Here is a 16,321-nt window from a genome sequence, read left to right on the forward strand (position 1 = left end):
TCATCCATACAGGCAGCAAGTGCTTCACACGTGTTGGACAAAGTCAAGGGCCGAGGCTCCTCCATCACTACATCCTGGGTCCCCATACCTGCCTCAATCGCAGTCACACCCTCTTGTCTCTGACCACTGACGAGCTCTAAAGTACTACTTAATCTAAGGGGTGTGACTGTCTCCTAGAACGAAGTGTCCAGGTAATTCTCCCCCTCCTTGATGTCCTGCAATGTCTTGTAAGGGGAGCTTGGGGTGTGGGTTCAAATCCACGCTCCACTGAGGTTCTGTATGTGTGATTTATGAGGATGGGTGAGTAACGAGGCACCAGACACAGTGGGTAAGAGTGCAAAATGACTAATGATGTTTATTTAGAATAGTAAACACAAAGATAGAGGGCATATGAAGAGGTCGTAAATAGCAGTAATGGCACAATCTCACACAACAACACGAAAAATTCTCGCAACAGGGAAGGGGAAGATAAGAGGTTGAAACATTCCATCCACACACAACCCCACCTCCCACTTCAACCCTTCTTACCAATTCCTAACCTAAATTGAGTCTGTGAGGGGGTTTGAGCTATACTCACAATCCTACCAACTCCGGGGTTCTGGGGGCATTTGTTCAGCTCGGGGTCCCTCTGGGGTGGGTTTTACGTTGTTGGTCGGTTCGGTTTTCCTCCTCGATGTTGCGTCGGTTTTTTCTATTTGCCTCTCGGTTGGCTCCTAAGCAAAAAGCTGCTGGAGTTAAGCACACCTTCCCCAGAGCGAGGGCCCTGTGAAAATCTGACTCAACTCCCCTTTAACTCAACTCAACAACGAAAAACTGACTCCCACCTTCTTAACTCAACTCTACAACTCCCAACCCCTCCCACCTCCTTGTGTGTTTTTGCAGCTTTTCTTATATTCTGTTCATCTTCGCGCCAAAACTGCATGCCATTGTCTTGGGTCTTCCTTGAAAAAAATGGGGTGTGAATGGTAGTTCGATGTGTATCGATCTGTCTGGAATGGGAGATTAGCCACACCTCCTGTATCCTGTCGCTCGCTGATGGGGTGAATTGTTCACTATCTCGACAGAGGTGCCACTCTGTCTGGGCTGGCCAAAATGATTGCATCAGACCTGTGGGCCTTTGTTTAATTATTCAAACTGATATCCTTTGAGTTGCCTTGTGTATTACTGGGGAGATTTTGCCTGGACATGTTGCCTCTCCTGTGAGGGCTTTACACGAAAAGCTGGAGAAATGTCCTTTTAAAATATAAAGTTGCCTTGTATCCATTTTCCTGGAAGAACCGAATGTACACTCTTCCCCCTTACGGTAGCTGGCTCATCCCCCGTCCAGTTCCGTGCCCCTGCAACACTGTCTGTTACTGTACAGGGTGGCCAGAGTCCCATCATCCTCCGCGGTTTACAGGCTGTTGGCTGCAGTTGGTCATTTTAAACATGGCATCTTCCCATTCTCCCTGCCACATGTCTCCGTGGTTGGTTTTGCAGAACCTTACAGTATGCACCTTGTACTCCAGCTCAACAACTCTGAGCTGAAGTTCCTCGAACTGCAGACACTTACTGCAGATGTGGTTGCTTGGGATCGTGATGCTCTCCACAAACTCCCACATGCTGCAGTTACGGCACACCACCTGTCCTGTCATGTCTATCTAACCTTCTTTATTTATTTGATTAGTTCATTCTCTGTTGCTATGCCACTGCTGTTCCAATAGCGCATTGTCTTTAATAATATCTTAAATGCTCTCTCTTTAAATCCACCATAGCTGTGGGCCAAGAGCAGAGAAACTCCCCACACGAACCAGCCCTAAACCAATAGCCTCACTCAACAATGGTTGTTGTGGAGAGATTGTGAAGAAGCTATCACATTGGTGCAGTAGGGAGCTTTCGTCAGGAAATTGGAACTGAATAGATGCCGCTTTACTTTTTTTTTACCTATAGCATAATTCACCTTGAAATGCTCAACATGAAAAAAACAGAAAAATGTTCCATCCTCCAGGGCTGATATTTGCGCAATATTCGTGTGGAACAATGATTCAAGTCATACTGCTTGTGTCATGGTTCCTTTCATTTTCACCCATCTATGATGCTATCTGGGTTATCTTGCTTTGAAGGCTTCCCACATTTGGAGAAGGCAGCTTGATAAATAATTTTAAAAACGTAGGCAAGCAGATTTAAATAACTATAAGCTAATTTTTTTTTAAAAAGCACAGATCTGAGCAAATGCCACAGGATGTCTGTAAGCGAATCAAACGGCTTAGCCCCTCACAGTTACAACGACAAATCAGCTGCAATCTATAACATGTACAGTATCAGGTTCGGCTGGAATAGGATTTTGGGGAGCGAAGCTGATTTTAACCACTTGTGCACCAGGACTAATTACTGAAGTTCTCCTTTGAGTAGGAAAGGTTAAGGGGAGATTTGATAGAGGTGTTGAAAATCATGAAGGGGGTTTGATAAGAGTTAATAAAGAAAAACTGTTTCCGGTGGCAGAAGGGTCAGTAACCAGAGGACACAGATTTAAGGCAATTGGCAAAAGAACCAGAGGTGAGATGAGGAAAATTTTTTTTTTTTTTACGCAGCGAGTTGTTGTGATCTGGAATGCACTACCTGCAAGTGTGGTGGCAGCAGATTCAATAGTAACTTTCAATAGGGAATTGGATAAATGCTTGAAGAGTAATATTTTGCAGGGCATGGGGAAAGTGCAGGGGAGTGGGATTAATTGGATAGCTCAGCCAAAGAGCCATCACAGGCACGATGGACTGAATGGCCTCCTTCTGTGCTGTATCATTGTATGAATACCAAAACAAATCTTAAGATAATGCTGAGATAAGAGTTCAATAGATTTGTGAGACACAACCACTCATCCATGGCGGTCCCTCGTGTCGAGGATGACTTGCTTCCACGCCAAAAAGGGATGAATTCACAGGTGTTTCGATGAAGGACCTAACATTCCAGGTCTGGAACTGCATGTTGAAGGATGGAAGATGCTTGTGCCTGGATTTTTTAACGTGTTGTGGCGGTTGCATACCAGCCACCACACGGGCTTGACAGAGCTAGGTCTTGGTCCAATGGCAAGGATTAATCAAGATGACTGGAGACCTGCTCTGCTGCACGGACCTAGTGCGCACACATGTTGCAGTGTGGGCTGACCCGTGCTGCCTCTGGGCCCTCGCCTCAGCTGGGCCCCGAACTCACACCTCTCCTGGGCCCCAATCACGTTGCTCCAAGATCTCTCGTCGCTCCTGCGCCCCGACATCACCGCTCCTGCTGTACCTGCCCACGCTCCAATCAGCGACCTGGGTTATGGTGACGTCCAAACCAATCACTCTCTTCACATTCGTCACCCTCATGCACCAGCATGCACTTTGAACCCAACCTGCTGATGGTCCTTGCAGGTCGGGACCACCGCGCCATAAGGCCATAAAGACCCTCTTTATTAGGCCATATTTCTCTATGTGCTTCATTATCCCCTCCTTCAGGGCCTCTAATGCTTTACCTATTATAGATGTCAGGGTCTGTAGTCCCTGTTGTTCTCAAGTTATTTTCATGCCCCTTTTTTATAAAATGGCACCCTGTTCACCTTTCTTCAATTCTCGGTATATATGCAAGCACTTTAGTAATGACTCCACGAGGTAGGGTATTATACTTGAACTGTTGTGACCTTAGTCCATTTATTGTAACTCCCAGAGTAAGGACACAATGAGGTGAGCTCTCTTTTATACTTGGTTATCTGCAGTATGCAGGTGACCCTTAGGTCTCCACCAGTAGCATGCTCTGGTGGTACAGGTATGGTGTATACAGTGTGAAGATACATTCAGTGGTCTAGTGTTACAGTGCATACATTATACATACACAACAACACTCCCCCCTAAGTCTTGTGCCACTGGCTTTTGCACTGTGTGCTCTGGCCCTTGACTTGAGTACCCAAAGACCTTGCACTTTGTCTTTGCTTGGGAATTACTCTTTCCCTGTGGAGCCCCAAGTCCTCATTGCCACGACATTGGGAAGTGGTCAGCTGAGGGTCGTGTGGGTTCTGAGTGTGATCCATGTGTGTCCATGGCTACATACATCCATTTTCCCCACCCATACATAGACCATGTGTGTGGCTCAATACCTGCATTGGTGTACATGTACAGAGAGTAAAGAATCGGATTGGTTATATCACTGTTATTGGGTTCAGCAGTAGTGGAACAAGTACATTATACAGGTAAGGTTCATATGTGGTATTACGGTCTTGCCCCTGGAGTGTGGGTGCAGGTGGGTGAGGACACTTGTTCCGGAGCAACCAGAATGTACCCCCTTCCAGCTGGGTGGGCAAGGATTGCTCACCTGGCTGTGTCTCAGGGTCTCCCTGCTGCCCTTCAGAGGTGGTGGGAGTCTGGTCATCCCAGGTCCCGTCGGGAGGGCTGGAGGGTACTGGCCTCTTGCTCCCGGTGCTGGCCCTGGTGGCCAGGGGGGTAGGGCCGATCTGGGGCAGGGTGCCAGTGGTGGTGCCTGTGCCGTCCATTGATCGCTGGCCTTGCAGTGTGTGTGACCACCCTCCCTGGGGCATCACATTGGCCCCGGAGGCACAGGCTACATGATAGGGTAGCCCACTGGACCTGGGTGCTTCCCATGGGAGGTTGCCCTTGGCTTTGTCGGCATGCATGTAGAACCAGGCATAACATTTCATTTCATCATTAGCATTCATGATACATTGGCTCCGACCGCGTTCAGCCGACTCAACATTGTTATTTGTCTTTACACTTTCACATTTGTCAATGACATCACTTTCCTGTGTACTATCAGCATCTCTGTGCGAGGTTACATTTAGATACCTGTATTTGTTAGTTACATCTTTCTCATTAGTATCACCAGCATCGCTGTTCAACAGTACATTTATATACTTTCATTTGTTGATTACATCTTTTACATTAGTGTCACCGGCATCACTGTTCAAAGAGTGGAACTGTCCCTTTGATTGTTCTGGGTTGCCGGTCGCCTTTAAAAGAGCCTTGCAATCTTTACCCCAATCCGGTTTGCTGCTCGGCATCACGTGTTGCTCCCTCAACGCTGCCCATCGTGGTCTGGTCGCGGCCATCTTGATTTCAGGTGCTTCACCTTGTGGTGCGGGCACCATCTTCTTTCTCTCCACGAGGTCGGCTGCGATGATCCTTTTCTCCCCAGGTTCTGCCATGGAAGCCGGGAATCTACCTTCTGCACCGATCTTCTTCCCTCAGAGTTCTGCCACTGGAGCCCGGAAGGTGAGGTCTGGTCGTTCAGGTTGGACCATCTCGCCGTTGAGTTGTGCAGTCTGTGTCGTCGCCATGCAGTCGAGTTGGACGGTAGGATTTTCAGGTGCTGTGATGGATCCAAATTTGGGGCCACATAGGACATCGATCGCTGGGGGCTGGAGGCTTTCCCAGCCCCAATAGATTTGCATTTGCTTCATCCATCTTCTTCCCAGCAGCATTGGACCATCACCAGCAACGATCCACAAAGGTGGCTTGTGCATTGTGTTGCCATGGGACACCTGGACATCCACGCTGCCAACGACTGGGATGGTGTCTTTTGTGCAAGTGAGCAGCTTCACCTGGATAGGGAGCATTGTCGGTCGTTCGCCGGGATTGTCCCAGAGTTTCTCGAAGGCCGTCTGATTCATCAGCGATTGGCTCGCCCCTGTGTTGATCTCCATCGAGACTGGAACACCGTTGATTTCTACTTCCATTTTCCACGGGGAACTCTCGGTGGAGCAGGTATACACTCCGTACACCTCTTCCAGGGGCTGAGCTGCTTCACAGATTCTCTCTTCGTCTTCATCAACGCTGGAGCCCGGGTGATTGGCCAACTCTTCAACGACTCAATGAGTAAAGTTTCTTCTACACATCTGCTGGAGATGACCTTTAGTGTTGCAGCCTTTGCAAGTATAGTCTTTGTATCGGCACTGGTGGGCCCTGTGATTTCCTCCACAGCGCCAGCATGGGGCTGGCCGGTTGGCCCCATGTGGCAGACTCAGGGTTGCGGGACTCGGGGTAGCAGCCTTGCCTCTGAACCATTCGGTTCACTGTACTTGTCGGGTTAGATTCCTGGGGGTGAATCATCATTCTCTTGGACTCGCAGGCCGAGGCCATGAATGCCTGGCTGACGTTGATTGCCTTCTGCAGGGTGACCATGGTGTCCGCAGAGAGCAGCCTGTGGAGGAGACCCTCATGGCCGGTTCCAATAACAAAGATGTCCCTCAGTGCTTCGGTGAGGTGGTTGCCAAAATCACACGGTGCAGCCAATCATCTCAAGTCTGCAGCATATTTTGTAATTTCTTGGTCTTCGGGCCACTGGTGGGTGTAGAACAGGTGTCTGGCTGTGAGGATGCTCTCTTTAGATTTTAGCTGTTCCTGTATTATTGTTACGAGCTCCACGTACATTTTGGTTGTCATCTTTTCTGGGGCTAGCAGGTCCCTGATAAGGCCATGGACAGTGGGCCCACAACTGCTGAGCAGGATGGCTCTGCACTTATCAGCCAGCGAGGTCGGTGTGTCTCCCGCCAGGTCGTTCGTGATGAAGAAGTGTTCGAGCCTTTCCACAAAGGCATCCCAATCTTCTCCATCAACGAATTGTTGAAAGTTGCTTAGGTTAGCCATGTTGTGCATGGAATTTCATAATCTCGTCGCCAGTTGTTATATATGCAAACACTCTAGTAATGACTCCACGAGGTAGGGTATTGTACTTGAACTGTTGTGACCTTAGTCCATTTATTGTAGCTCCCTGAGTGAGGAGACAATGAGGTGAGCTTCGTTTTATACTTGGTTACCTGCAATGTGCAGGTGACCCTTAGGTCTCCACCAGTAACACCCTCTGGTGGTGCAGGTATGGCGTATACAGTGTGAAGATACATTCAGTAGTCTAGTGTTACAGTACATACATTATACATAAACAACACTCGGGAATTCTCAGGAAACTTGAGCACATAAATCTAGGTTGACACTCCAGAGCAGTACTGAGGGAATGCTGCACTGTCGGATGTGCCATCTTTCAGATGAGACGTTAAACCAAGGCCCCATCTGTTCTCTTGGGTGGACGGAAAATATCCCATGCCATTATTTCAAAGAAGAGCAGGGTAGTTATCCCCGGTGTCCTGTCCAATATTTATCCCTCAATCAACATCACAAAAACAGATTATCTGGTCATTATCACATTGCTGTTTGTGGGAGCTTGCTGTGCACAAATTGGCTGCCGCGTTTCCCACATTACAACAGCGATTACATTCCAAAAGTACTTCATTGGCTGTAAAGCACTTTGAGACATCTGGTGGTCCTGAAAGGCGCTTTATAAATGCAAATCTTTCTTTCTATTTTCAACGAATCCTTAAAAATACCCACCAGGATGTGACGAATTTCACTCGCCTCTTGCTCGAGTATCCTAACGTGTAGGCCAAGTTGTCAATCTGTCCATTACTTCCTTATTTGTAATGTTTAGCATTCCTCATCCCTTCTCTGTATCAGAAGGATAACACAGAGTAATTTACAATAGCTGTCCTCTTTCAGTCACTTGATATTTTGCAGTCCTCCCTACCGTTTCCCCAAACACCTGTTTTCCAAAAATACATTAATGAAAGCCTTACAGATCATGCTTTATATTCCCCACAATCTTAATCTAATTTTCTAAATATAGCTCTCCTGACTAATTTAACCTTCTTAACCTTCTATTAATCTCCGTCCTCTACTGTGCCTATGAATTTATACTTCAGCAAAGGTTTTTTTTCCCTCTTATTGCCTCACTTTTTCAGTTTCCTTCTGCTTTCGCTACACTGTGTTCCTGCTGGAATATTATTACATTGCGTTCTGTAATGTTTTCATAAATGGGCTCCTTTTAACCTCTGTCCTGCTCCCATCTAACAGTGTGGTCCAGCTAGGCTCTCTGAATCTTCTCATTCGCTCACATGCTGCCACATATTACATAGGATTACATGACATGGGATATATGGCACAGAAACAAGCCATTCGGCCCAACCAGTCCATGTCACCGTTTATGCTCCACTCGAGCCTCCTCCCGTCTTTCCTCATCTAACTCTATCAGCATAACCCTCTATTCCCTTCTCCCCCATATGCTTGTCTAGCCTGCCCTTAAATGCATCGATACTATTCGCTTCCACCCCTCCCTGTGGTGGCGAGTTCCACATTCTCACCACTCTCTGGGTAAAGACATTTCTTCTGAATTTCCTTTTGCATTTCTTGGTGATTATCTTACCTTAATGGACTCTAGTCATCCTCTTACCCCACAAGTGGAAACATTTATTTCGCTCAAATTGCAGAAGACCACATTTTTAGTGCCAACTCCCCAACCCTCATATTTGCACGACTAAAATCCAATTCTCTCGTCCCGGAACTGTAACCCCATAAAATAATGGGGCAAAATTTGCAGTCAGGGGCGTACCTCCGGAGTATACCTCTGACCCGAAAAAAACATACGAAAGTACCCGGTGGCTCCCGGGCTTCGGAAGCTTCAGGTCCTGGGCCTCCAGGTGCACAAAGATCAATGGGTCCCAGCGATCACGTGGGCCAGGCCGACCAATTAGAAAAGGGGGATTTCTCATCAGCTTATGAGGGTTTCATTTACGAACAGAATCCCCATAAGCTTATGAGATTTCACCAAATAAAACACAATTCTAATAAATAAATATTCAAAATTAATTAAAAGTCCCTTTGATGAAGCATTTAAAATGTGTAATTTTTTGAACAATAATAAAAATATTTTAATCCAGCCCAAAATTTACATGAACTAATTTTAAATGTTTTTGTATGTTTTAATCATACAAATGTTTTTTTTTAATTTTTAAATGAACCCTTACACTGGTAAAACCAGGCCCTGCCCCTGCTTTTACCAGACCTAAGGCTTTCATGGTCATTTGCCGGGCAGTAGTTGGGCAAATAATCCAACTCTGCAATGAGCATAAGTGTTTTTGGGGGCAGGTGCGAACTATCTGTCCAGGAGAAACTTGACAGATTGCAAGTTCCAGGTTTTCGAGCACGCGCAGCATTCTGAGGGCTTACGATATGTATGTGCCATCATCAGCCCCGCAAAATCCAGGCCAATAGCTCTGTGGTTCTGCTGCTGGGATAAAAGAGCTGGATTTGGGAGTGTAAATGTGAGGAATCAGCACATAAACAGACCAGAGCAAACCAAATAAATTCCAGTGTAAGTGTATACCTCCCTTTCTCCACTTAAAACTTTGAAACTCGGGGCTGCACCTTGACTGGCAAAATACCTCCTCTTTGGGAAGGAAGAGGAAGGAAAGTACTTCAGATTCCAAGTGCTTCCCCCAAAGTACTGATTCACTTTAAGAATGCTGCTCTCCTTATTAAAGACTCCATGATTCTCTTTATTCCATCTCAGAGCAGTGGACCCTAACCATTAAACATTCAGGCTCCAATTTAATTCAATTACCAAGCTTTTAAAGCTGGCGGATGTAGCTGTCTGTCTGAGCTGCACCCACTGACTGACAATTCCAATACCGCATTTATATTAGTAACGTCATTAAACACAGCATTGTAATAAAAAATACCTTCGGAAGCACAAAAGACCTTCACAGAAGGTAGTTTTGTTCTCTGTCTACAGAGGCAATCTACTGGTGCTGGCCAAGCTAAGATAATCTCCAGGCTTGCTGCTGGGGTGGCCATTTTATTCTGAGCACAGAATCTTAACCTTAAATGTGAGTCCCAATGTTGTCACTGGCCTCTGAATCCAGTCTCCAAATCCATCTTTAAGGTGGAGATAGACAGATTTTTGAAAGATAAGGGAGTCGAGGGTTACGGAGAGCAGGCAGGGAAGTGGAGTTGAAGCCAAGATCAGATCAGCCATGATCTTATTAAATAGCGGAGCAGGCTCGAGGGGCCAAATGGCCTACTCCTGCTCCTATTTCTTATGTTCTTATGTTCATCCTGTAGTCGAAATAGAGTCAGTTTGGAATATAAGCAACTACATTTTGTGACATGGTCTTCAGTGCAATGTTTCCACAATATAAACAGGGGAGGGAGTGAACAGGTCTATATTTTCAGCTTTGACCTATTTTGGAGCTTGGAATTAAGCTCAGAATACTTGTGGGCCTCGAAATTGGTTTGGGCTGGTTTTCAGGCACCAAGTGGGCGTTGGAAAAGATCGCTGTGCCTGATGATGGAGGTCCAGGGATCAAGAGAAATTGGTCCTCGAACCTCATCTAAATAATCATGGCTGGCACCTGTCACAGGCAGCTCGCCCGACTGGGGAAGCAGGTTTCGGCCCTACTGCCTCGCAGGCAGCAGCCCTGAATAGGTCCCGGGAAGGGTGGGCGATCAGCAGGGGGCAGGGGGACGATACAGGTCGTAGGGAATGCTGTGGGGCCAGGAGGAGGTCTCCCTAGCCTCCACATCACATCAATTTTTTAAAAATTTAATTAAACTTACATTTTTGATGACGCCCGCTGGTTAGGCCGCATCGAAGCCTAGAAAACTTCAGCAGACCAGACGTCAGGCCTACTCCGCTCAGAGTAGTCCAATTTCCCTGAGGGGTCCTAAAACAGTCATTCGGCCCCCCATTAGCATATGCAAGGGGCCTGTTTTAGACGGCCACTCCGGGCGCCCGAAAAATTACCTGACCAAATTTTGGGGTCGGATGTTTATCAGGCATCTTAGGGCGCAGGACATTGGTCCCCGAAATTGGACCAGGTGCCCGTTTATACTCATCAAATGGGTGCAATGTGGTCCAATTGCTACGTTACAGTTTCAGACAACTCCAGATTTTTGAATGAAACACTTGTTTCTTCCTGCTCAAAGCATATTCATGTTTTCAAATTAATTCCACTCTGATACTGCATGTTTTCTATTTTATAAGTAACACACCAGCCATCGACAATGGTCATGAATAATTTACATGGCTTTCATTTTTCTAATACAAGCTCAGTTCCCATCTTATAACAAGACCTCGGCACTCGCCTCACTTCAGATGGTAATGTTTCATTCACAAGCTTAACAGAAGCTTCGAGCATTCTGCCATTAACCCTTAACCATGTGGACTGTCCTCCCTTGGATATTAAATATATCATTATATCAGATATAATTGTCCCAGTTTTTCCCCCTTCTTCCCGAAGCTGTGGACATGCGCTGTTGTTCACTGAGTCCCAGAAGCCTTCCAGCACATTGCCAAACTGGCCATTCTTCTTGCATGAGCCAAGACATTGAACGCCAGTGGAATATTCAACTGTAGCGGGCGTGGTAGCTAAGCCAATTCAGTCCCCACCTGACATCCACAGATGGGCATTTTTCAGCAGGAGTTGCCAGATAGCAATCATTCGCAGGAAATCTGGTTGATATATATTTTCTCTATCCATTGCTCATGGACTTAGATAACTTTGCCCAGTTGAGGTGTGTCAACTCAGCATAGAAGGGGAATTGAGCCTGTAATTTTCCGATCGATGTCGCTTCGTGCCAAAGCACGGGGAATTTTTACTCCCGAGGCCATCGGGTGGATTTAAAGACACATTTAGCAACAAAAATATTTTTTAAATTCAACTCTTTTTCAACAGTCAATATTAACAAAGGCATCCCTGTATCATTATTTTTTAAATCACTTGCCATCATTGAGCTGAGTATCTTTAATAAATGTCAGATCGCACTGGTTTCCGTAGTCACCTGAGGTCAGGCATGATGATAGAATCATACCTCGGGAGCCTACTATCACCAAGGACAACGAGGTCCAACACCGCCACCAGTGTGCCAGTGCAGCCTTCGGTCGCCTGAAGAAGAGAGTATTCGAAGACCAGAACCTCAAATCTGGCACCAAGCTTATGGTCTACAGGGCAGTCGTGATACCCGCCCTCCTGTATGGCTCAGAGACATGGACCATCTCCAATAGACACCTCAAATCACTGGAGAAGTACCACCGTGCTGCCTCCGCAAGATCCTGCAAATCCACTGGAAGGATAGACGCACCAACGTCAGTGTTCTCGATCAGATCAACATCCCCAGCATCTGACCAGACTCGACCAGCTCTGCTGGGCAGGCCACATCGTTCGCATTCCCGACACGAGACTCCCAAAGAAAGCGCTCTATTCGGAACTCCTACATGGCAAGCTCGCCCCAGGTGGGCTTAGAAAACATTTCAAGGACACGAAGCCTCCTTGATAAAGTGCAACATCCCTACCGGAACCTGGGAGTCCCTGGCCCAAGACTGCCCTAAGTGGAGGAAGAACATCCGGGAGGGCGTTGAGCCCCTCGAGTCTCATCACCGAGAGCATGCAGAAAAAAACGCAGACAGCAGAAGGAGCGTGCGGCAAACCAGGCTCGCCACCCACCCTTTCCTCCAACCACTGTCTGTCCCACCTGTGACAGAGACTGTAATTCCTGTATTGGACTGTACAGTCACCGGAGAACTCACTTTTCGAGTGGAAGTCTTCCTCGATTTTGAGGGACTGCTTATGATGATGAGAAGTCATTGAGTGCATGTTGCGTAAGGCAATCTATCACAACATGGAATGGCACAGAGAGCTACAGACACAGAAAACATTCACAGAGGTGGATATGGAGTGAGAGAGACCGACACAGGCAAAAAGAGAGAGATAAAGAAAGAGTGAAAATGGGACATGCATACAACTTCGCTACAGGATTGCGTTGGTCTAGCTGTTGTACCTCACTACACAAACTTTAAATTTGTATCAACGTATCTTGGAAAGGATTTGCACAGCAGTAAGTCTTCACTGACAGGCTAACTGATCTACACAGACATTCAATATCTATTATATAATGGTCCTTCCAACAGCTCATATAGCCCATTTGCAAAAATAATCTGCCATATTATAACCAGGGCCACTGGTATATGACGATGATTCCATTTGACTTCTTTGGGAATTTTTTTTTTAAACTGGCATTTTGGGGTTTACATTGTGCATTTCTGTCCATTTCTAACTAGGGCCATTGGTTTTTGGTGATTGAATAAAGCAGAAATTATCTATTTTTTACTTCATCATTCCAGGATTTTTACCAGTGTTTTCAGTTACATTCTGCAACTCTGTCCATTTTTCACTGAGAATCGCAAATCAATGGCCTTGGTTTTAACTGTGTTTAGAAGTCACCAAAGACAGAAATTAAAGTAACTTTTGATGTTTAGGGACACACAGGATAATTTGTATCATCTAGAGTGTGGGGCATGAGAGACAACCTAGAGAACATATTGAAAAGCACTTTTGAAACTTGGTAATCAATTCTGGTCTCCATATAAAATAATTACATTTTTGTCTCCATATTATAAAAAGGATATAGAGGCACTGGAGAAGGTGCAAAAACGATTTACTAGGAAGATACCAGAACTGAGAGGTTGTACCTATCAGGAAAGATGGAACAGGCTGGAGCTTTTTTCTCTAGAAAAGAGAAAGGCCGAGGGGTGACCTGATTTAAGATTATGAAAGGATTTAATAGGGTCGAGATAGAGAAGATGTTTCCACTTGTGGGGAGAACAGAACTAGTGCCATAAATATAAGATAGTCATTAATAAACTCAATAGGGAATTCAGGAGTGACTTCTTTACCCACAGAGTGATGACAATGTGGGACTCACTACCACAAGGAGTAGTTGAGGCGAATAGCAGAGATGCATTTAAGGGGAAACTAGATAAGTACATGAGGAAGAAAGGAATAGAAGGATATGTTGATGGGGTGAGATGAAGAGGAGTGGGAGAAGATGTGTGTGGAGCATAAACATCAGTATGGACCTGTTGGGCCAAATGGCCTGTTTCTGTGCTGTAAATACTTTGTAATGTACTATCCAATGAGAAATGTGGTGAATTATTGACTCAATTTACCACCCTCCCCAAAACGAAACACGATTACAATGTAATCTATTTTTTTATTCGGGTGGGAGAGAAAGGGAACACAGCCTTCTGTGCAATGCTCAAGAGACTTTTTGAGATTCATTATGAAAAGCCACGGGAACAGACTGCTCAGTATGGCACAAACTATATCCCACAGGGACTTCAACTCCTTGAGCTGAGTGGAAAGGACCCACCTATTTCCATGTTAAAGTACTGGAAACAAAAGGCAATGAAATCTTAATGAGTTTGGTTGTGCCCCAACAGACATGTTGTGACTTTATAAATACACAATTCCCAGGCTTGACATGGAAGCCATGAAGCATGTCACAGCCAAAGATGGCAGGGGAAACTCAAGTGATTGATAGGTTCCCTTGACAGTCTGGAGATTGACCTTTCAGTGAAGGTTAATGAGCACACTTGAATGATTCTTTTTACAGAAATAATTTGTGCTATACCGTTGAGAAAATACAAAATATTTCACTCAATGCTTTTAACTGCTGCTACATTAATCACAAATTAAAAATACTTCGACAATGTCTTACTTATTTAAAAGGCCAGTCAATGCAGTGGAACCTTGATTAGCCACACTCCAGTCATGTGAATCATGTGGCTATCCAATTAGCCACAAAAGTTTTCATGGGAGAAAGCCTTGCATGAGACATTAGAACTATACATCCCAGAACAGATAATCATCTGACTCACACACTCATTGATCCAATTAATTTACACTTTTGGTAGATAAATGTGAGAAAATAAGACTACAATTGAGGCAGTTTGGTACAACTGTCAATCCAATGCTTTATCAACCAACTCAATCCTTTCTTCAGCCCTGATCTTTTCCACTAGTGGTCAGGAACATGGGACGTTGCGAAACCCATCCTCAGAGGTAAAAATTGCTAAATGCAGGTAAAAGATTATATTGCCCCTAGTTTGATTATTCTTCAGGCTGCTTCATATAAGCACATCTGCTTAACATTTCAAAATAATCCAAACCTCTCTCCTCATCTAACATAGAAACATAGAAACATAGAAAATAGGTGCAGGAGTAGGCCATTCAGCCCTTCTAGTCTGCACCGCCATTCAATGAGTTCATGGCTGAACATGCAACTTCAGTACCCCATTCCTGCTTTCTCGCCATACCCCTTGATCCCCCTAGTAGTAAGAACTTCATCTAACTCCTTTTTGAATATATTTAGTGAATTGGCCTCAACAACTTTCTGTGGTAGGGAATTCCACAGGTTCACCACTCTCTGGGTGAAGAAGTTTCTCCTCATCTTGGTCCTAAATGGCTTACCCCTTATCCTTAGACTGTGACCCCTGGTTCAGGACTTCCCCAACATTGGTAACATTCTTCCTGCATCTAACCTGTCTAAACCCGTCAGAATTTTAAACGTTTCTATGAGATCCCCTCTCATTCTTCTGAACTCCAGTGAATACAAGCCCAGTTGATCCAGTCTTTCTTGATATGTCAGTCCTGCCATCCCAGGAATCAGTCTGGTGAACCTTCGCTGCACTCCCTCAATAGCAAGAATGTCCTTCCTCAAGTTAGGAGACCAAAACTGTACACAATACTCCAGGTGTGGCCTCACCAAGGCCCTGTACAACTGTAGTAACACCTCCCTGCCCCTGTACTCAAATCCCCTCGCCATGAAGGCCAACATGCCATTTGCTTTCTTAACCGCCTGCTGTACCTGCATGCCAACCTTCAATGACTGATGTACCATGACACCCAGGTCTCGTTGCACCTCCCCTTTTCATAATCTGTCACCATTCAGATAATAATCTGTCTCTCTGTTTTTACCACCAAAGTGGATAACCTCACATTTATCCACATTATACTTCATCTGCCATGCATTTGCCCACTCACCAAACCTATCCAAGTCACTCTGCAGCCTCATAGCATCCTCCTCGCAGCTCACACTGCCACCCAACTTAGTGTCATCCGCAAATTTGGAGATACTACATTTAATCCCCTCGTCTAAATCATTAATGTACAATGTAAACAGCTGGGGTCCCAGCACAGAACCTTGCGGTACCCCACTAGTCACTGCCTGCCATTCTGAAAAGTACCTATTTACTCCTACTCTTTGCTTCCTGTCTGCCAACCCCATCCTACTATCTAACTTCCATCCACCTCTCTTCCCACATTTATTCTTCATATGTTTATCAATTTCAGAATACCACGACACTGCTCCAGACTCTGAAAACAAGCCCGGCACTTTTGCTGAGATGCTCGGCTAATCTTCAGTGACAACTTGACTGAGCTGGTGTGGAAGCCCATTAAATGCATTCTGTTGTCAATGTGTTCTCGGTGTATCTTTCTCCCATAATGAGGAAGTTTTCTTTTTATGTAAAGTCCTTTAACAAGTGGTGGACATAAAAGTAGACTTAAGTACTGGATTTTCACTGCCTATTACACTGGCTTACTGAAGGCCTTAATTTTGAGCCCAGGTATTTGCCACTGTCATTGACTGTTTTAAAAAAAGCATTCTTTTCCAGCCACAGCAATATGTTTGCA

The 16,321-nt window shown here is 45.4% G+C and overlaps 1 protein-coding gene across 1 annotated transcript in view; it reads right to left on the reverse strand.

The window, feature by feature from the left end:
• The window catches only part of med24 (mediator complex subunit 24), a 590,098-nt gene that overhangs the window by 480,941 nt on the left and 92,836 nt on the right, over nt 1-16,321 (reverse strand). The gene's annotated exons all lie outside the window — the stretch shown is intronic.

The sequence above is a fragment of the Pristiophorus japonicus genome, chromosome 21, assembly GCF_044704955.1.
Source record: "Pristiophorus japonicus isolate sPriJap1 chromosome 21, sPriJap1.hap1, whole genome shotgun sequence".
In the NCBI taxonomy this organism is placed as follows: Eukaryota; Metazoa; Chordata; class Chondrichthyes; family Pristiophoridae; genus Pristiophorus; species Pristiophorus japonicus.